Below are 22,268 nucleotides of genomic sequence, written 5' to 3'. Positions count from 1 at the left end.
TTTGATCTGTTTAATTATATAACGAATAACTTGATCAGTTAGTAATTGCTTGAGGCAGATTCTCATTGTGAAGCCCTGGCTGGCCAGGAATTCACAGAGATCCACTTCCCTTTGCTTACAAAGTGCAAGTTTTAAAAATCTTGCCTGAGTTTCAAATAACCACTTGAGAAATCTGAATGCCTATTAAAGAAAGTGCTATGCCACTCTCCTTTACTGGAATTCTTTCTTCCTTTTTGAATCACCTGCCTAATAGCTTTGTTATTCCCTTTGTCCATCAGCTCTCTTAAATCTACCTTAAATCTGGCTTCTTACTCCTATGTCTAACATTCATGTGGGTGTTAGATAACATCTAAGTATATTTAATTGGAAATAAGTCACACTTTGCGAAAGTATGAAGGGTGGTAGCTATTGGTCCGATAAGTTGACCTATCAGAAAAATTAACCAGCACAGATTCAGAGAAATATTGAAAAATGTTGGAAAGCAGTAACTCAATGGGTTATTAAACATGATTCTTTATTTACAGCGTCATGAGAGACAAACAGAGTTATTCTGAAATTTGACAAAGGAATGGCTAACTTCTGCAGCAAACAATGTAGCTGAGTTTGGAGGAAATATATGTGCATGGGTAATAGATAAATATAAGACAATGTGAAAAATGCTAATATTTCTAACGTATGCCAAAAATCCCCTCACTGTCAATATGGAAAATTGTGTTTTGCTAGAAAAGAACGAGAGTTAAATCGCAGCTCTCATTACACCCCCTTTCTAGAAATGTCCCTCCACTGTGCCTAGCTACCAATCTTCATGGGAGCATCTCTGTTCTGAACTCACAGATGTCAGCAGAAGATGACACTGTTGTTGGAGACTAGTTGTCCAGACCTTGCCTTTCTGATAAACATTTAAATAATGTATAATAGTCTATTTAAATAAACAAAAATTGGTAAAAATAATTTAAGTCCAAAAATATAATAAAAATATTTGAAGGTCTGATTCAAAAAAGTTTCATGAAATCCTTGAACAAATGCAACCTCTGAACTCTAGATGTGGATTTCCTCATAGGCTTTAGATTGGAGAGAGGAGTGAATGGCCTGTAGCAAACAAGAACGCTGGGGATACCTGGGAGAAATCATGTGTCTGAGGTTGTCTTTCCAGGAGTTCTTGGAACGGAGCCAGACTCATTCTAAAATCTATGTGACTTACTATTGCCTTCCCAAACTCCATAGCTTTTTAATTTACACCGAGCAGTGGTTCTTCAATTTGTCACAAAGGCCCATGATAGAAAAATGAATAGAATTTTACAGTTTTAGTCCTGGCACCTTACTGTTGGCTCTTGAGTTTTATTGTGGTTGCAAAAACAGGTGCCAGACTATCCTTGAATTGCTCTTTCCAATGAATACATGATAAACTTTTAGTGATTGTGACAACTCCATAAACCAAGAGACTGATTTTCATGGCCTCGAATTATCACCATCATCCCAGTATGGACAATACTGTGCAAGTGTTTCCTTTGGTTTCTTCATTATCAAAGCAAAAGACAAATATTATATAATTAGAAAGCCAAATCAAAGTGAGAGAAAGAAAATGACAATGTTTAGTTCATTTGAATTATATAGGTAATCCACTTAAATATTTTGGTTTTGTATATGTCTGTCGAATAATACAACAACCTATCATACAAAATATGATTTTAAATAAAAAGAATGCCTTTTTTGTAATGTATATATTTTATACACTTCTGTAAATCTACCTACTGGCTCTCCATGTATATCGAATTATTTATCCTTTATCTATCTACAAACCATCTGTATTTGCTATCAGTCTCTCCCTTTCACCTCCATGTGTATTATCAAAGACTTTAACATAACTTTAAAATAAATTTATGTACATACACATATGTTTACTGAAGTAAGTTGTTAATTCTACCAGACACATTGAAGTTTTACTTAATAATTGCAATAAGATAGAGGTAGATGATATAACAACTTTAAGAACCCAGAATAAGTCATTCTACTTAGATTTGGCAAGCAATGCACTGGATTCAAAGTGAATTCAATGTTAGAAGTTAGAGAAAAGAGTTTAAATCTGTCCTTTTAGAAATTAAAAAAAAAGGTGAGGGTTTCTGTTCCTATTATAGATCATGTTATTAAAATTGTGGATATTGCATATGTTTTCTTTTTTTTCTTTTTTTTTCTTTTTTATGTACGTTTTCTGATGACTACAACATGTCTAGACATAGTACATGTTTTTATTGCCTTCTTTTGTCTTGATCCTGATGTCACTTCTTTCTCCCAGTTTGTGAGAGTGAGGAGTAATACACATGTACTATTACAGTCACTTAGTATGTGATTTAGTGATTATGACTCCATAGGTGGGAAAAAGTGATTTAAGATTACATGCATCATGGTGGAGTTAGAGAAGTGGCAGGGTTGTTGAAGTTTCTGCTGTGCAAACACAAAGATCTGAGTTCAAATCCCTAGAACTCAAATAAAATCGAGGAATCACTGTGCTTGTCTAGAACCCCTGCCCTGGAGGGTGAGAGACCAGTAAATTCGTGAAACTCCACTATCCTGCCAGGCTAATCAAACCATTTAGCTTCAGGCTTAGGGCAAAAGCCTGTGTCATAAAATAAAGTGGAAAGAGATTAAGAAAAAATACCCCATATCAAATTCTGGCTCCAAATCCATGTGTACAAATGTGTGCATGCCCACTAATGGAATATGTACTACATATATCACACCATCATCTATGTATATATATATATACATAAACATGAACACATATGTACACACACATGCAAAAATGAGACATGTCAAAAACATGATTCTATTCTATTATTAAAAGAGTAATAGTGACATTTGTGTGTCTTCTAGAACAATTCTTAGCATTAAGAAGGAAGAATAATCCTTAGAAATATACTTTACCCATTTTCCACCAGGATACTCAATAAAATTAACTCAGTTGAATTGTGGTTTTTTTGCATTGTCCGATGCTTTGTATATATAAACATGGTGGGAAATATAGGCAATGGTTTGAGAGGTGGTCCAATGGATAAGAGTACGCACTATTTTATAAAGGACCTGAGTTCAATTCTCAGCACCAGCATTAGTGTGCTAAATATTGCCTGAAAATCCAGCTTCAGGGCATCTGGTAGCCTCTTCTGGCCTCTTCATGCCAGACTCATACACACTCACACACACACACACACACACACACACACACACACACACACACACACACACCATTTATAAAAGAAAAATGAATGTTAACAAAAGAACTGTAGATAAGAGATAGCCTAAAGTCTAGAAAAAAGTATGGTCTAGAAAGAAAGACACGTGGAATATTTAAGTAATGAATATGAGCCAAGTGTTTCTATATTGTAAGCTACATATAAAATCGTAAGAAAAGGTAACTTAGAAACTGAAAGTGGTACATTACTTACGTCACTTAAATCTTGAGTGCATATTTTCACTGTTTGATAGCAAGAATAGGTCACTCATAGTTTTCAAAAGGAAATAATAAAGATAAGTCTGGGCTAAATGTACTAGGTAGATGGATGGAGAGGCTAACTCATGCAGAGTTATCTGTTCTGTGGTGAACAAGTGACCCTCTTCAATGGAAACAGAACTCTGAGTTATACATACTACAGTACTCTCAAGGATTTACATGACTGTCAAGATCCTCTCTCCATGGAGGTAGGGCAGGGTGGGGGAAATCTTGCACATAATGGGAAATTTTGATTAAAAAAATGCAATAACTGTCATTGCTGTCTTTACCAACAAAACATATCAATCTGCATAACAGGGTGGATTATGTCTATGATGCTACTCAGACAAGGAGCTGTATGCTGCTCAGCCTTAGCTCTCAGATTGTTTGTCCCCCATTAGTTTTTTTTAAAGGTTGTCTCAAGTTTTCTAATTCAAGTTCTGATTGTTAACATATCAAATTTTCTATCATCCAGACATTAAACTTTTTAAAAAGCACAATTCAGCACTCTCCCGAGAAGGCCAAGAGCTCAGCAAACATTCTTTCTGAGAAACTCCGAGAAAGTTGCACATGTGACTCCCCGTGTGAATGTTAGCAAATAGAAAGTTACCTTTAATTCATCCTTGCGTCCTTTGAATAACTGTTGTGTTATTTCAATAAAGGTCAGAAGGCTTAATGCACAGAGAAAGGTTTGCTCAGGTTTTTTCAATGAAAACAAATACAAACCTTGGTTCACTGGTGGCTTGGAGATACACAGTTTCCTTCCCCAAGAAGCAGTAGCAATTTTTATTCACAGGACATCCCAGGACATTCTTAGGAAGACAGCAGTGTTTCTGAGATTTAAGCCATTCTGAGGATGAGTGGTGAAGACAGAAATGGTCATTTCCTTTAGTTGAAATATACTCTGGTTTAGATATTTTGTTTTGTTTCATTGTGGCCCGGTGTGTTTACGTGTGTGTACATGTGTGTATTACACAGCATGGCTATGGATGTCAGAGAACAACATTAGGGGAATCATCTCTCTCCTTCACAGTGGAATGTGGCTGTGAAACTCAGGCTGTCAGTCTTGTAAGTCTAATGCTTTATCCACTGAGCCATTTCTATAGCCCAGAGATGGTCTCTGTTGTAGCTTACCAACTTTGATTCTAATTTTCACACCATCTTTCAGTGTGATTATGTGATTTAATAAGTTACAGATTTTGGTTATTTTCAGTGGTTACTTTTGAAGATAAAGCTACCAATCTACATGATTGGCAAAGTGGTAAACCCCCTCTTCACAAAATAGAGAGATGATGCAGGAAGATAGATACATGGGGTTTGTCCAGATCTGCCCACGTCTACTTGCACACACGTGAGCAAACATCCTTTGTTCTGTATCATAGGCAGTATTCTGAGATACATATTAGACTTATTTTTCACTTTTATGTTTTCTAAAGCTTTTTTATTTTCAGATTAAAATATAATTACATTGTTTTCTCTCTTCCCTTTCCTCCCTCCAGCTGTTCCCATGTACCCCTGTGCTTGCATTCAAATCCATGGCCTGTGTTTATTTGTTTTTTAAATATATATTATATCTAACATATGTATCATACTATACATAGAACATAATATATAATATATTAGATATGATACAAAATATCTTATAGATAATATACTACATTTACAGTTGATAATGTATTAGATATAGAGAGAACTATATCTAAAATGCACCATATATGTATTCGATTTATACAGACTTATCTAATATATATAACATATGTATTCTACATATTTTCAGACACACACATAAGAACCACAGCAAAAATATGTTATCTGTGTAAATGATGTACATATACATATATCTATATGCACATATAAATATTATATAGATATTATTACATACACACTCGTATATTCTTTTGTCTATAACACAATCTGCTCAGTTGTAAAAGTTATGTGTATGTGTAAGTACATTGCTGATCACTTGGTAATGAATTATTTATCTGGGACTTCTGACTTGTGTGTTGATACGGCATTGTTCCCGTCTATTCTTACTACCTGTGTCTCTCATTTACAAAAATAGCTAAAGTGCTGTTCTGTAACTCTTTGAAAGTAAAATATTAGTAACTTAACTAGGTAGGGAACTGTGCTTTCCCTTCATAAAAGTATCATATATGCCAGCAGTAATATATGTTCTTTGATCATTTGCTGAACACCAGGGTGGACTGAAGCCTATTTGGTAAATTCTGTTTCATGTATGTGTAGGAACCTTTGTCATGTGAGCACCGCATAATACCTCCTTGCCAATAAATCTACTGATAACCAGAGAGTGAGGCTGAACAAGCTTCTCTAAGCCACACAGCTAAGAAGTGGCTAATAGGTGTCTGTGTTTCCTTCCCTCTTCTCTCATTATTTTAAATGCTATCTGTTCTTACAGCCATCTGACTACCCAAAGCAGATTATGTGTCAGCCTGTGCTGATATAAGCTTTTCTTACTAGTAAACACAAGACCACCAATGAAATACCTTACTGAATAAAGAAAACCTTTTTCTTTTATGAGTTTTTGGAGTTTCTATATGTAAAATTATTTCAAAGTCAAAATTTCTTCCTAAATTAAAGTAGAAAAATGTGAAAGAATAGATTAACTATTCCTTAGCATAGAATAAATTTGAGGATATTTAAACTTTAGTTTATTCCTCTGGTTCTCAATTGTAAAGAGAGTTAAAGTCAATGAATCAACTTTTTTTCATATAACTGATTTAATCCTGTGAATCAGAAATTCTAGTAACTTAATGCAAATTCATTGTGACAGAAGAAAAAATGACTTTTAGTCTTCATTGTGCTGGACTAAGAATGGTAAAGAAAAGCTTTGCAATGTGTGTTTGCCCATGAAGTCTATGGAATCTCGATGGGTTTTACCTCTCTAGGGCTCAAGCACAGATCAAAAACTTCTCATTTTATTTTTAATGGTTTCTTCTTTTAAGGTGAACCCTGCCTCATGTCTGGGTTTTCCATATGTGGACTCTCATATGAGTTGACCTCAGCCTTTCAGACACACAGGTCCATCATTGTGTAATCTGCATGAAGACTACCCCAAGCCAGTTATCACAGTAAGAGGCTCGTCTGTCTGTGTCCATCGCCCACATAGACATTTTAAATTCATTTTTGTCCAAGATTTTCTTTAGGAAGTGCCACCTGCTCCTTTCTTCTGATGACAAGGAAAGCGCCTTGCCAAAAGCTACAAAAGGCTGAACATGGTCAGTATAAAAAGGGACCTGAGATAATTGTTTTCCAAGAAAAGAAATTAACATTTAATAATATGTTTGTCTTTGATGACCATGGCTAACTGAACTCCAATATATTATTTACATAATTGTGTATTAACATGCAAGTATACTGTAGAATACCCTGAGTATATTATTATGCAGTCTTATTTTGAGATTGCAATATAATTATATCATTTATCCCTTCTCTTTCCTTCAAACTTCCATATACACTTACTTGCTCTTTTTTTGAAATCATGATCGATTTTTTTCATTAATTGCTGTTAGAAACATTTATGTGTGCATATATATGTATAGACATATTTTATCATACATAATTACATAGACACAACCCCCACACACAGTGTTGCACATATATCTGTTTTCAAGGCTGCCCTTTGTAACCATTTGATATTGGATAACCAATTAAAAGTCCCTCTCCCACTCCTTAGTTCATTTTAAAATATTGTTAATTGAGTCCAGGTACTCCATGGAATGTATTATTAGATAGTTTAAAAAATATTTGGATTGTGTTCAAAATTTAAAATGAATCTCACTTAAGAGGATTTGTTTTAAGGAGGAATAGACAGAGAATATCAAAGAATAAATTGTAAGAAACAATAGTAGATATTAGCATGAGTAAATATTGTGTGGAAAGTGATTATATAGACAGGAAGAGTTGCCAAAATATAAGATTACAGAATGAAAACATGAGAAAACCCAACTTAAAAATTCACAGATTCCATTGATCACACATGCACAAGTTCAAGGTTCTGTTCATCAAGACAAGAAGATGCCATTTTAAGGACTGACTTTTGAATTATACACTAAACCGTGCATGGAATACTGTGCACCAGCGACAATGGAAAACCTGTAATTACTTAAATACAATAATCTTCCCATTAGAGCTGTTTACATAGTGTTGTTTTGCTGTCTGTTTAAATTCCATCCTAAGAGCCTGCCTTCTCTGTTATCTGCCATACTCAAGTGCCATGTTCAGTTTATTGTCCATATTCTCTGAACGTATTTCCTTGATTATTTCTTAACATCCAAAATATGCATCTTTTATGCTTCCATTGGTGCCTGTAGTTTTCTGTTCTTGAAATTTAAGGTGGTGAAATACATCTTATTAGCATGTCTCTCTTCAGCAGCAAATCATAATTATTCTAACGGCAGTAATTAGAAATCACAAGCTACCATACTGATCCTCCTAGTATATAATAAATAGTCAGCATCAGTAAATATTTCTGGTCCAAGTGAAAATAGATAGAATGTGTCGTTTGATTCATCATTGAGCTCCTGATATGCTTAGTCCACACAGCAGGGTTTATATATTCACACAGAAACTGGGGCACAGCACCCTCACACTGTGACGTATCCCTATTCAGTTGGATTTGCACTGCAGTTAATAAAAAAGGGCAGACTGTATTTTCCTCAGACTCTACCAAGAAAACGACAGCAATCAGGCATTTCTCCCATGGCCCCATAGAGTTCCTGGTACTTGTATTCTCTACTATCCATCTGCCAGTGGGCTTGCCCAACCATCTGGCCGAGTCACACTGGTTGCGTTTTTGGCCTTAAAATCTCCTCACGTATTTCCCCTTCCTTTCCATCATGCCACCCACCATACCCCAGCCCTTGCTGCCATATTTCTCAACAACTGCTGCTTAACTTGGCTTATGCTCAGAGTCTGGCAGAACTGAAGTGGTGTGCAGGATATGGCGTCCACCGTGCCATTATCACCTCAGGATTATTTGCAGTGTTTTTTGGGCCCTGTTATGGTCTTTAATTTCAGTGAGATGTCAGGAAGCAGGAATCTTCCCCGGGTAGAGGTTGCGCTGAGGTGAAGCAGTCACACAAGTGTGCAGCAGCCATTCCGTAGCTCCAGTCTACTCATTATTCCACGCACGCTGAGTGACAACCCCAAAGAAGGGTATGGGTTGCTTGATCCCTAGAAAGAAAAGCTGGCATATGTTGTCCCGGAGCCTTAGTGAATAAAAGCGTGATAATGACATTTTAAAAACAATTATGGAGAAAAACCACCCAAATACATTCTCTATAGATTTATTTCCAAATGAGTGAATACCAGTAATTCTATCTTGCTTAATATAAGTTTTCAAAAATGTGATGCTGACATTTTCTTCCATATATACAATTTATAAGTGTATATTATATACATATGTACACAAACACAGTTTATGAAATAGTTACATCTTAAAAGTATCTATTCACACATGTGTGTGCATCTGCCATCATTTAAGCTACCCTCCTTGCTGAGAATTCAGCCTACAAGGCTTAGTTTGACACCCCACAGTGTAGAATCTTTGAGCTACTTTAGTAGGTTATTGTACAAGTCTGAGGACATTGCTATTAGAGTTCTTGTTGTCATGTTTCAGGAATTTCTTTAAATGGTTCCACCAAATAATGCCAAAACAAGACCATTGCTCTAAAGACATTTATGCTAGAATTCTTGGTAACAGAAGAAAAAAACATGAAATTTCAGCTATATCTTCATGGTTCTGATTAGTGCAGGGAAACACCTCTTGGAAAGTTGCTGATTCCTTCAAATCATCATCATCTCTACCCCTTCAAGATGTGTGCCCCATGGTCCAGCTGTCATTCACACCATTGTCAGAAGAGCCTCCTTGCAGAAGGATCCTTGCTATCTTAACATCTAGATTAAGCTTCATTTTTAAGACCTTAACTTGTATTAAATTCCTCAATATAATTACAAGATGATCATCCTTGTTTACTACAGTGCATGTATCAAACTATAAAACTTATCGATTATGGAACTGACCATCGTCTTTCTCACCACTGTAATTCCACCCATAACCATTATGTAGACATTTAAGTAAATATGTGAATGAGTGTCAGGTAATGCAGATGTGCAGCATAATCTGCCCATACTCCTCATCATGTGCTTCTGGCATTTCCAGACTCTCCCGGATATGTGGATGATGTCACTGTGACAGAATGGATTTTTCCAGGATCGTGGGCAGACAATCACAAAAGCTTAGTTTCTAGTTTCAACAATCTTAGCTTCACCTGCTTCTTTACTTTGGAGTGATTCTGTACTCTCATATTTTTTCATTATGTGTGGTGAACTTACTTGAATCATGGCTATGTAATTTCCTTCCACTGTATCATCAAAGTGCATCATTTGGTACCTATTTACAGGTCTCATAAGACCAATTATATATGAACTCTGAAAATTAAACATAATCAGAAATGGAACTACAAAATGGCTGGTATATTGATCATGAGATCTCCTAATATCCTAAAGTCCCTGTAGCCACTCACTAGTGATGCAATGAATATTATTTCCTTACCTGGAGATTCAGTTTTCCCCTTGTATTGGCATTTTAGTCAATATATCTATACTAGATGACCTTGGTAATATTCAATAAGCTTTCTTATCACCAATTCTCTTCTCTTGGATAAAAATACCATCATAGTAAGAGATAAAACAAAGATGCATACCCAATCAACTTACATTTAACAAATTAATTACATTTCTAGATCTCTTTTAAATATATAAAATCATCAAACAAGCAGCAGGTGATCATTGTGTTCAAGTCCTATCATTCTTCTGACAATGCAGCTGAGCATACCAAGTTTCTATGGATTGGTCAACTAGGTTATAGATGTTTACCTTAAGTTAGCAAACAAAGCCTGCATCTCAGAAAAAAATTTGAGAAACTTGATTTATTATATGTTATGTATCAGTTGTGGATCAGTTGGGTAGTTGCAATCTATAAAATTTAGTTAACTATTTTTGTACATGTTTTGAATAATATTTTGAATAATAACCACCCACCTCCTCCACAATACACCCCTTGTGATACTCATTGAAATTTGTATTCTAATTTTTTTAAACTTCAATTTACTTTCTGATGCCTCATTATTCTTGACTGTGCAGTCCTCAACTAGAGCACAGTTGCTAAGCAGGGGAAAAATATTCCAAAAGAACTTTCTTTTGATTTCTAAGCAATTAATAATTGACATTCACTCTTTGACTAGTAGAGAGGTAGAAGACACTTAACTCTCTTCTCCATGTTAGAAGTAGGGTTGCCTTTGCCCTGCGTAGGTTTTTCTTTTTTACTTGATATGATACCTTTTTTTTAAAAAAAATCCTTCTTTCTTCATATTTTTATTTAAAAAATTAGTTTTCATTTTACACACTAACCCAAATCCCCCCTCCCTCCATTTCTCCAGTTCCCTTACTTTCTTCCCTTTCCACCCACCATCCATTCCTCACAGAGAGTAAGGCCTTCCTTGGGGAGTCAACAAAGTCTGTCATAGCAACTTGAGGAAGAACCAAGCTCTGCCCCCCTTCCCCTATATCAAGGCTGAGCAATATATCCCACCTTAGGGAATGGGCTCCAAAATGGGTTCATATACCTGGGATAGGTCCTGGTGTGACTGTCGCCAGAGGCCCCTCAACACATCAAGTCACGTAACTGTCAGCCACATTCAAAGGTTCTAATTCTGTCCCATGTGGGTTTCCCAGCTGTCAGTCGATAGTTTGTGAGCTCCCACTAGCTCAGGTCAGCTGTCTCTGTGGTTTTCTCCAGCATGCTTTTGAGCCCCTTTGCTCATATGATCCCTTCTCCCTCTCTTCAACTCAACTCCAAGAGCTCAAACCAGTGCTTAACTGTGGGTCACTGCATCTGCTTCCATCACATACTAGATGAAGATTCTATGATGAAACTTAGGCTAGTCACTAATCTTATTAAAAAGGAAGGTCCTTTAAAACACCATCTCTATTATTTTTAGGAGCCTAAGCTGGGCTCATCCCTGTAGATTCCTGAGAATTTCTCTAACACCAGGTATCTCCCTCCCCCCTTACTGGCCCCCTCTATCAAGATACTCCTTTCATTGTTCTCTTTCTCTGTCCCTCCCACAACTTGATCTTCTTGATCCCTCATGTTCCAATCCTCGATCACCTCCATTCTATCCCCTCTTCCAGTTTACCCAGGAGATCTTAACTATTTCCCTTCCTGGGATCCTCCATGTGTGTCCTGCTTAGGGTCCCCCTTTTAACCAAGATTCTCTGGTATCATGAATTATAGCTTGGTTATCCTTTGCTTTACATCTAATATTCACTTATGAGTGAATAATATGTTTGTCTCTCTGGATGTAGGTTACCACATTTAGGTTGTTTTTTTTTTCTAGTTCCTTCCATTGCCTGCAAATTTCAAGATATTATTGCTTTTTTCCTTTTTACTGTTGAGTAGTACTCCACTGTGTAAATAACCACATTTTCTTTATCCATTCTTCAGTTGATGGTTATCTGGGTTGTTTCCAGGTTCTGACTGTTACAAAGAATTCTGCTATGAACACTGTTGAGCAAATGTCCTTTTAGTATGATTGTGTTTCCTTTGGGTATATGCCCAAGAGTGGTATTGCTAGGTCTTGAGGTAGATTGATTCCCAATTTTCTGAGAAACGTCCATACTATTTCCAAAGAGGCTGAACAAGTTTGCACTCCCATCAGCATTGGAGAAGTGTTCCCCTTAATCCACATCCTCTCCAACATAAGCTGTCATACATGTTTTTTATCTTAGCCTTGAAGATAGTTGTAAGATGGTGTCTCAGTGTTGTTTTGATTTGAATTTCCCTGATGGCTAAGGATGTTGAACAATTCTGTAAGTGTCTTTCAGTCATTTGTAGATCCATATTATAGAGGTCCATATTTTTACTTTGTATGGTGTCCAGAAGACCCCTACACCATTTGAGTTTTTTTTTCTGTTTAGAATTCCCTGTTTAGAGCTATACCCCATTTTTAATTGGTTTATTTGGTATTTTGTCATCTAGAGTAAATGCTTGTTGTATCCTCAGCAAGATCCAGGGTCTCTCACTGTGATACCAAGAGTGAAAAGAGGATAAAGGTCAGTGCTGACTGGCTTTAACAATTTTCTAGGGTAATGAACAATGAGAAGTAGTAGTGAATTCCTACCTAGTATGTTCCTGGAATAAGCAGTAGGAATTAGGGAACAGCACATAGGCTCCTATAATGCACATAATGGACTATAAAAAAAAAAAGAGAAGAGAGAAGCTAAGCTTCTGGGAAAGGGGAAATTAAAGCTTAAATTTTTTTGTATCAGTTAAATACACATAGAATGTATTTATCAGGAATTACAGTATTAATTAAATATAAATACATCATTCCCCAACAAAACTGACAGAGGTAGCAACATTTCCAATTTGGTATGAATTTAGTTCTGAGAAATGATGAGGTTTATTAGAACTTTAAAGCAAGAAGAAAAGCATCTTATCTGGTAGCAGCAAGTGCACTCTGTAGTAGGGTTTGTTGATATCAACTTCTGAAAAGAATAGGAGGCTGGACATTGGTGGCACTCACCTTTACTATCAGGACTCAGGAGGCAGAGGTAGGCTTATCTCTGTGAGTTCAAGCCCAGCCTGGTCTACAATAGCTAGTTCCAGGACAGGCTCCAAAGATAGAGAGAAAAAATAAATAAAACAAAACAAAACAAAAGCAAAACAAAAAAGGAATAAAAGAATGGGGTTCAATCACAAGCTGGAAAGCAACTGTGATTCTACACAGAGACAAAGTATAAAGTCAAGTACAGTTGGAGGTACAGCAGAGAAATGTGACTTCCATATACCTTTCTAGTTTAGTAAAGTACACAGCTATGGACTGGAAATTAGAAAATTGCCTTTTAAGATATTAGAATGGTCATATGTAGGGGGACACGAACATCAAAGACTGGACAACTTCAGTTTCTAGGTGCAACTTGAGCTGACTCAGCAAAAAAGGCAGAAGACAACATGGGTAAAGCAAGAAAACTTGCTGAAACATGTTTAAGGTAAATGCAATGCAGGCTACAGAAATAAGATGAGTTTACATTCATGAGTAAACCAAGGGATACATAGAAAGCTCCATGGGCAAGAGTGTTTGCTGCTCTTGAAGAAGATGGAGTTTCATTTCAAGCACCTGCTTCAGGTGACTTGTAATTGACTAATTTCAGCTCCAAGAGACCCTAAATCCCCTTTTCTTCCACCCTCCCTTGGTTCTGCCTTCCTTCCCCCCACATGCACGCACACACAGACACACAGACACACACACAAACACACACACACACACACACACACACACACACACTGAAATAAAACAACTTTATAAAAAGAAGAGCAGTCCAGAAGAACCAGATCATAAAAAAAGATTTGTGTAAAACAGAACCTTCAGAAATTCTAAAAAACTGTGGTTTCGGGGTACATCTTCAGTTGCTTAGGATCCCATGGAGGATAATAGGAAAAACATTTGGTAGTATATTTGACTAAACACACAGAGAATGAACTGAGGAGAACGGAGAGCAGATGTCTATCCCAACTGTCCTCCAACCCAATGATAGCATCCTAAGTGTCCATTGTGAGGATATTGAAGAAGTTTCCAATAGACAATGCCTTTGACTTTGTCCAGATAATTAATTCTCTTGTATGACATATCCAACCCCCAGATCTGATAATTCCATTCATTTCTCCAATAGTCAATCTGGATATAGCTCAGTCTTATCTTAGTATCAGAAATCATTTTATATAGAATCTGAAAAGCTTGCCCTGTAGAGCAATCAGCTTAGTTCCTAGACATTTAACCTCTGTAGGTTTTAGGGAAATCTCAGATAATTTCACACAACCATTATTATTAATGTGTAAAACCTGCCAATATATATGCATTCATATGCTGTCAACATTGGATAAATCGCCTGTGCATAAATGTGTCTCAAGTTTCCAGATGCAACTTTATTTTATTCAAAATTACCCTCTTACTCACTCATACGAAACAACACCATTTTGTAAGTATGGATACTCAGAATGCCTGGAAGATGACTTTAGTTTTTACTCATATCATTGGTAAAACTCTGATAAACTTCTAAAGTTTGTTTATGTTATTCTGGGCCAAAAATAATGACGTTAATTTTTCAGTAACCATCAATTATAAGATAATTATTAGAGTGGGACTTTTTCTTGGGGCTGCCAACTCACAGATAGTGACATGAAGTCATATTATTATGAAAGCTTGGCCTTAGCTTCGGAGTTTTTTGAACTAGCTCTTATAAATTAATTAACCTGTTTCTATTAATCTACATTATATCACATAGCTTTATTACCTTTTCTTAGTATGGGACATCCACCTTGCTCTAAGTTTGCTGGCAAAAAAATCACACACCTAGATTACTTTTCTCTCTCTCTCTCTCTCTCTCTCTCTCTCTCTCTCTCTCTGGAAAGTTCTCCTTATACCTTCAGCCTAGCTATTGGCCATTCATCTTTTCCTTACAACAATCAGAGCAAGACATCTTCACACAGAGTACAAATATCCCACAACAGATTATTCTTTTTTGGTTTGGTATTGGAATAAATGGATAGGAAGTGCTCTATAGGGATGGTTTAGAGATTAAAAGCTCTTGTTGCTCTTAACAGAGAACCAGAATTTGGTTCCCAACACTCATGCTGGTGGTTCACAACTACCTCTAACTTCACTGCAGGGAAACAGACACCCTGGAAATACACACAGCACATGTATTCACTTGGATCCACACACATACACACAAAATAAAGCATTTTAAATAAAAAATACATAAGCAGAAAGGTATCTTGCAAGTGAATAGTTTCTAATCCATGACAATAATCAAAGAGATGGAGCAGTTTCTGCACCACAGTAAATTCCATGAAGGAGCCTGGTAGTGCTGACGATGGAAGGTCTCCTAGAGGGTTCCTCTCCACTGTGATAACTCCATGGTACTGCAGGATGCTGAGTTGAGTACACACACAGACAGACACACATTCACACACACACACACACACACACACACACACACACACACACACACACACACGCACACTAGTGCTTGGGTCCTTCTCCCATTCCTCAGACAATGTGGAAAATGACTCATTTGTTTTCTCCTTTACATTTGACTCCATTAATAAACAAAATCCTAAATCTCACTAGTTTTGTCTCATTTTCTTCTTGCATTCACACAAGAGGACTGCTTTTCTCCAGAACTGGAGAAGCCTTCAGTAACAGTCTGTTCACTATCAGTTTTTTCTGCTTTCTTATTACATGAGCTAGGGGGAAAGCAAGACCATTCTTTCTGTAGGACTGCAGGATGCATCCTGCCCACACAGGTTTCTGTTAAATAAAGGAACCAGCACATGAGTGATTTTTACATCAATGGTTCCTAATCTTGATCAAGACAGAGATTCCAGAAAGTGAAATCAATATTTTATATAATTGTGATTACTAGTATTTTTGTGGGAATTGAGTTTCTCAGATGGTCAGAAACTTTTTATTTCCTTCAGAGAAAGCTGACAGAAGTTGTCTCATCCAATCCCTGTGCTGACACTGGAAAATAAGAAGCACTGGATAAAAAAAACAAAAAACAACAACAAAAAAAACAAAACAAAAAAAAAGAAGTACTGGATATAAAAAATGAGAAAATTATCATTTAATCTCAGAGTTTTGTTGTTTATTCTTTCTTTCTTTTCCTGTAGACTTTCAATTTGGCATGAGTGAAAAGGATGCAAAGATTATAACTGTCAGAGACAGAGAAAGACAGAGAGAGAGTGAAAGGGAGAGAGTTGCTGCAGTCATAACTGCCAACTTCTTGGAGTCTCTTGTTCAGTGAGTGACCTTTGTGCTCAGATATGTGGGTAGTGGTTTCTTCATGAGGTAGAACCTAGAGATGGACCTTACATCAAGGTTTGAGGCCTCAAAAATGATAAAAGGTTTTGTAAAGTTCCCAAGTCATTTCTCATAAAGTTTTTATAAGGCAACACTCCCCCACTGCTTTCTTTTGAACAGGGTGATCTTTCTTCTCACAGATACTCTTAATATTATGATCTCATACTTTTTTAGACCTTCAGGCCAAATTAATCCCATAATTATATGTCCTGGAACATCCAGGACCCTGAGCTGGAAACATCATTTTCTTTCATAAAATTCCCAGTCTAAGGTCTTGCACTATGGTAACAGAAAATTATAGAAGCAAAACTGTTGGGAGCAGCAGTTGTCAGCCTTCCTAATGCTGCAAACCTTCAGTGCAGCTCCTCATGCTGTGGTGACCCCAACCAGAAAATTATTTCTGTTTCTACTTCATAATTGTAATTTTACTGTATCTGTGTTTTCTGATGGTCTTAGGAAGCACCTTTAGAAGGGTTGTTAGACCCCCAAAGAGATCATGATGCACAAATTGGGAACTACTGGTCTAGAAGAACAAAATTATCTAATAAAAATGGAGAGTGGTTGAGAAGAGAGGAATATAGGAGTATAAGAGACAGTGTGTTCAATATATAGCAAAGTAAAAGAATACATTTGGAGAATAGACAAGTCCATCAGAAAGTTAAAAATAATGAACAAGAAAGAAATATTTGTGAGAATGAATTCACTGTAACTTATCGAAAGGGTAATTAAGTATTAAACTCTTTATGAATACAAGTCAGCCTGTGATGTCAGTCTCTTTCAGATCTAAAACCGCATGTAAAAATGTCTGCCCATCTGCCCAATTGCTTGCCTTCCTTCATTTCCTCCCTTTCTCCCTCCCTCCTGCTCTCCCTTCTCTCTTCTTCCTTTCTTCCCTTCAAGCCTCCTCTCTCTCCCTTTCTCCTTCCCTCTGTCTTTCTCTCCTTCCTTCCTTCTTTCTTTGCTTGCTTCCTTGTTTCCTTACTTTCTTCCTTCCTTCTTCCATCCTTCCTATTCAACCCTTGTCTCCTTAGTTATCTCCTTATATAGAAACAATAACCCCTTGATAGCCAACACGGTGCCTGAATGTATCTGCATCATAGCAATTCTGCTAGGTAATCATCCATGGCATTTCTCTTCTCTGTCACTTCCTCCTTCATCATCTAGTAACCACATACTAACTGATGTGAAAATCCACTCTTTCCGGTGTATGTAATGAATGTGATCTCCAATATAAAAATATCACAAACCCAGAAGCTGCACAGTGTATTCCAAGTTCACCATGCCATAACTGACCATGAACTTGTACACATTTCCTGATACTGAGTATGTTCCCATCGCATCTTTTGCATGTTTTCTTGTCTGACACCTGCTCCAGAGATGCAGGATTAGATTTCTAACATGTAAGGGCCCAAAATAGTAACAACTCACAATATCTTTTAAGAAAGTAAGATAAACTGTATGTAAAAATCAATTTAAAAAGCTAGTATTCACTTGATCCAGTAAGAGAATATAAAACAACAAAACCCAGAAAATGTTCACAAACATTACTGTATTTGGATGTAAAGTGTATGAATATTCTGAGATATACAAATAATACTTTAATCTTAAAATAAAAATTTCCAGCCTGAGGTAATAGTTTATTGCTATAATTTTCACTTTTAGGAGTTTTGGCAGGGAATATATTCTAAGTTTGAAGTCAGCCTGGTTTACGTAGTGATTTTTGGAGCAAACACAAAAGCAATACCACAACAGTAAAAGTAACTTTCCTCTAAATAAACAATATAGACTTTAACAGCTATAGTCCACACAACTACTACTGCTTCAGACAAAATGAGTCACACGTTCTCTCTTACTGTCCTTTGATGAGAAACCCTGTCCCTACAAAACACTGGTATCTTCTGTATAAATGGACAGTTGTCCAGTTTGTCATACAGGGGAAATCATGGGTTATTGTAGACTTTGAGACTGGTGACTGGTACTTAAAAAAAATGCCGTTGTTCTGTCTCACTTTTGCTTGAATCTGTTGATGAGGCCTTTAGACTGTGGAGTAAACACTTCCCACAGTTGCACCTATGCCTGGACCTCTTCATGATATATTTTCTAAAATTTTGATTGTAGACTGCAAGAGTTTTAAAATATCCTTGAACTGTGGTAGAAAAATCCTCTTTTCCTAAAGTGATTGAGCAGAAGTGTGTTTTATTGTTAATGGTTTTTAAATGTGTTTTGCAGTTTATAAAATTGATTTTCTATCAGTTTGGATAAAATGTATAGATTGCTATTAAATGTGGAGAAATTTCCTTTACGTGAGCAATAACATTTGGGATATTTTTCTGAGGATTAACTCTGACAATGTATATTTTGCCCTATATCTCATTCCTTAGTTGCTTGAGACATCAGGGCACATTAGTATGTGATCAGCCTTTGATTATGACCCTTCAGATCACAAACCCCTGTCAGTACAGACAGGGAAACAAACAGAACAGGAAGCCAAACCTTACTGGAGGACAGAACTTCACCACACATGGAATAAGCCATAGGCTAGATTCAACTTTATTCAAGTCAAATGTCACCACAGTAACCCCTCAAGTACCATCCAAAAACAGGTGGAATGTGACTAGGAAAAGTCAAGTTGGAAAAAGATTATCCTGTGCAATAGAGAAATAGAGCAGCAGTTACAGGCACTTGATGCTCATTCAGAGGACTCAGGGTTCCTAGGACCCATGTGGCATATTAAAACTGTCTATACCTGGGAGTGCATGGACACTTTATTTGATCTTATAAAGTTCATCATAGAAAATAACAAGCAAATGAATGATATTTATGGAAGGTGAAAACTTAAAATATCAATGTACCTTATAGTAGAATTATTAAGGCAAAAACCATTCTGACCTGATAATTCCATGTCCAAATTTCTTCTGTGGCAATCATCAGTGGGTCAAAGAGTTTCTTGATGGAGTAATGTTATTTACTAAAACAAATTGTTTGGGCAGATTACTAGTTAGTGTATAACTTGCTAGTACTGTCACAGGAAGCACCATAAAGACTGGATGATCCCCAAACCCAGAAGTTCCACAGTTAGTGTAACTTTCTTCATTACCTCTACCACTTTTTAGGGGTTATGGATTCCTCTGTGTGTCCCCACAATCATTCATCTATGTACCTTTGGATAGATTTTTTTTTAATTCTTTGTCTTTTCCTTTTTATTAAGAAGTACATCACATCTACTGAATTAAGACCTAGTTGAAATACTTTGTTAACAATTTCATTTCTCTCAAGATTCCATATCTATGCACATATGCATTCTGTGATTCTAAGGCAAAAGATTGAGAGGTGAACTGTGGAGGGGAATGTATTATGTATTCTTCAAAAAGTCACATGATAGAAAATTCATGGGTCATTATATTACATATATTTGATATTTTAAAGTCATAAGCAATTATGATGCTACAACATTTTACAAATAATTATAGGTACAAGCAAATGTTCATGGGGGAGTTAATTTTAAATTTGTCTCATAAAATTATTGAGACTATAATCCCAATTATATAACTAATGCAATTCTCAACACAACTTTTTACAAAACCTAACCTTCCAGAACCTACCTTTTTATGTATCCATATATATTTTCTTGAAATTGAATCCTACTGTGCATCCCTGGCTGGCATGGAACTCTTTCTGTAGGCGTTTGAACTCGCAAAGATCTATGTGACTCTTCTTCTTTAATGCTGGGATTAAAGGACTTTCCAGCATGCTGTACCTGTCAGTGCCTCACATTTATAGCAAAGTTCAGTGCCAATAGTGTCTTCAGGAAACTTAAGACTGTTCTGTGACCCTCAGTTGGAAATCATTTGCAACTGCCCTTTCACTGTTTACCAGCTTCTGTTGCTATTCTGCCAGGGCCAACCATTTTCCTTCAGATGTTGCTATTCTGGCTGGTATGATGTTCGTGCGACATCTTTCACAAGGCTACATCCTCACTCTGCCTATTTCTTCTTTTTGACCCTAAATCAATACCCATCTTCCTCTTAGGTTAAAAGCTCTCCTGACAACAAACTGATTTATTGGTGTTCAGTTGAGGATAATTTTGTGGGTAAATGGGAGCAAGGTTTTGTTCTAATTATGATAGAAGAAGAAAGATTGATGGACCAGTGGACATGGAAGTTGTATGTAAAACATTTGTTCCTGTAACTACTGCCTTTCAGCTCCTATCAGTCAATATACACCAGACAAGCAAAAATTAGGTTGGAATGCAATGCAAACATTGGACACTTCTGTTTGTGTCTTATGACATCACACTATGGTAAAACGTAGATGTCTCATGGGAAGTATTATTACATATGTCAAACTAGATCCCAGCCCTACTACCTTCTAAACATGTATGTATATGTATATGTATGTAACTGTGACTATGTCACCATTTGCCCTAAATTAAATATCCAGATATATGTTATATGGTATTCATGCATGTGTCTTATATGGAGATAATGAAGAGGGAAATTGAGGAGGAGAGAGGACTAGAGACCAGTGTGGGAGAGGAAAGAAGAAGAAAGGAAGTTACCAATTGGTATTGCTTTACAAAATAAGTACAGGAGAGGCAGAGAAAGAACCCAGTGTGGTGAAGTGTCTTCTTAGGAAGCTGTGCAACCCTAAGCAGCCTCAAACTGAGGAAAAAAATGCTTGAGTACTCTACATCCTTCAGTATTGATGGACATGCTCATGAACTAGGATCTGTGGTTATGACGAATTGCCTAGGCTCATCTAGAAAGTAAAATAAGATCACTGTCTTCTTCCACTTAATGTAAGTATATTGAGCATCTATTACACACTGAGGGGGAAAATGATAGAAATCCTATTAAAGTTGATATGTGCTTAGTTGGAAACTTAAAATAATTTTATAGTAATAGTTATTTATAAGATATACTGTCTGTAATGCATATCCTGCCTTTCTTGAGACATTCTTATGAGGTCATATGACTGCCTACAAAAGATACAATATTGAGAATTTCTGAATCAAATTGCCTGGAGCTATGACTCTCAACTGTTCATGCTGAACAAAATCACCTTGAGGGCTTATTAAGACTCAGATTCTTCAGTGCTCTCTAGAGAGTCTGAATCAGTAGATAATTTACATTTCTAATCAGGTCCCAGGAGACCCTGGTGCTGTCCTTTCATGGATTTCATTAGGAACAGCAGTGGTCCTGAAATGGGAGAGGTACCAGGCTCCTTTTCTTGAAATTTAAAACTGTGGGCAGGGAGAATTCCTGCTCATATTTACTTACTTGAATTTACTGACAAAGGAAACTTGGCTGAAGGAGAGAGAAACAACCTGTTCTCAAGCAAAACATATGAATGTGATAGAGACATTTCTGGGACACAGGCACATTAAGAGGAATGCCTTTCTACTCAACATCCCCACGCAATTCTTTTAAAATAAATGTGTGTGTTTGTGTGTGTGAATGCATGTGCATACATGTGTGAATGCAGGCATGTGTGTATATTTGTGTATGTGTGTTTCAGATGCCAATTATGTTTGACACAACTCATAAATTTCACTGACAAAGCTTTAAAAGTGATGTTTCTCCTTCACTCAGACAACAACCTGGAGCAGGAGGCTCAACTTTTGGAATGTGTCACAGTTGGTTTTGGAAAGCTGTGTTGAAAGCTTCAAGCTTTGACACATCAGACATTAACTTAGCATTAAGCAGAAGCTTCGACACTGGAGACAACAGACTCAGATGAATTAAATGCACATTTTTTTTTTTTGGGGGGTTTTTCGAGACAGGGTTTCTCTGTGGCTTTGGAGCCTGTCCTGGAACTAGCTCTGTAGACCAGGCTGG

Source organism: Microtus ochrogaster, chromosome 18 (genome assembly GCF_000317375.1).
Source record: "Microtus ochrogaster isolate Prairie Vole_2 chromosome 18, MicOch1.0, whole genome shotgun sequence".
Lineage (NCBI taxonomy): Eukaryota > Metazoa > Chordata > Mammalia > Rodentia > Cricetidae > Microtus > Microtus ochrogaster.
The sequence above is the reverse complement of the archived record's forward strand: the minus strand, read 5'-3'. Positions refer to the sequence as shown.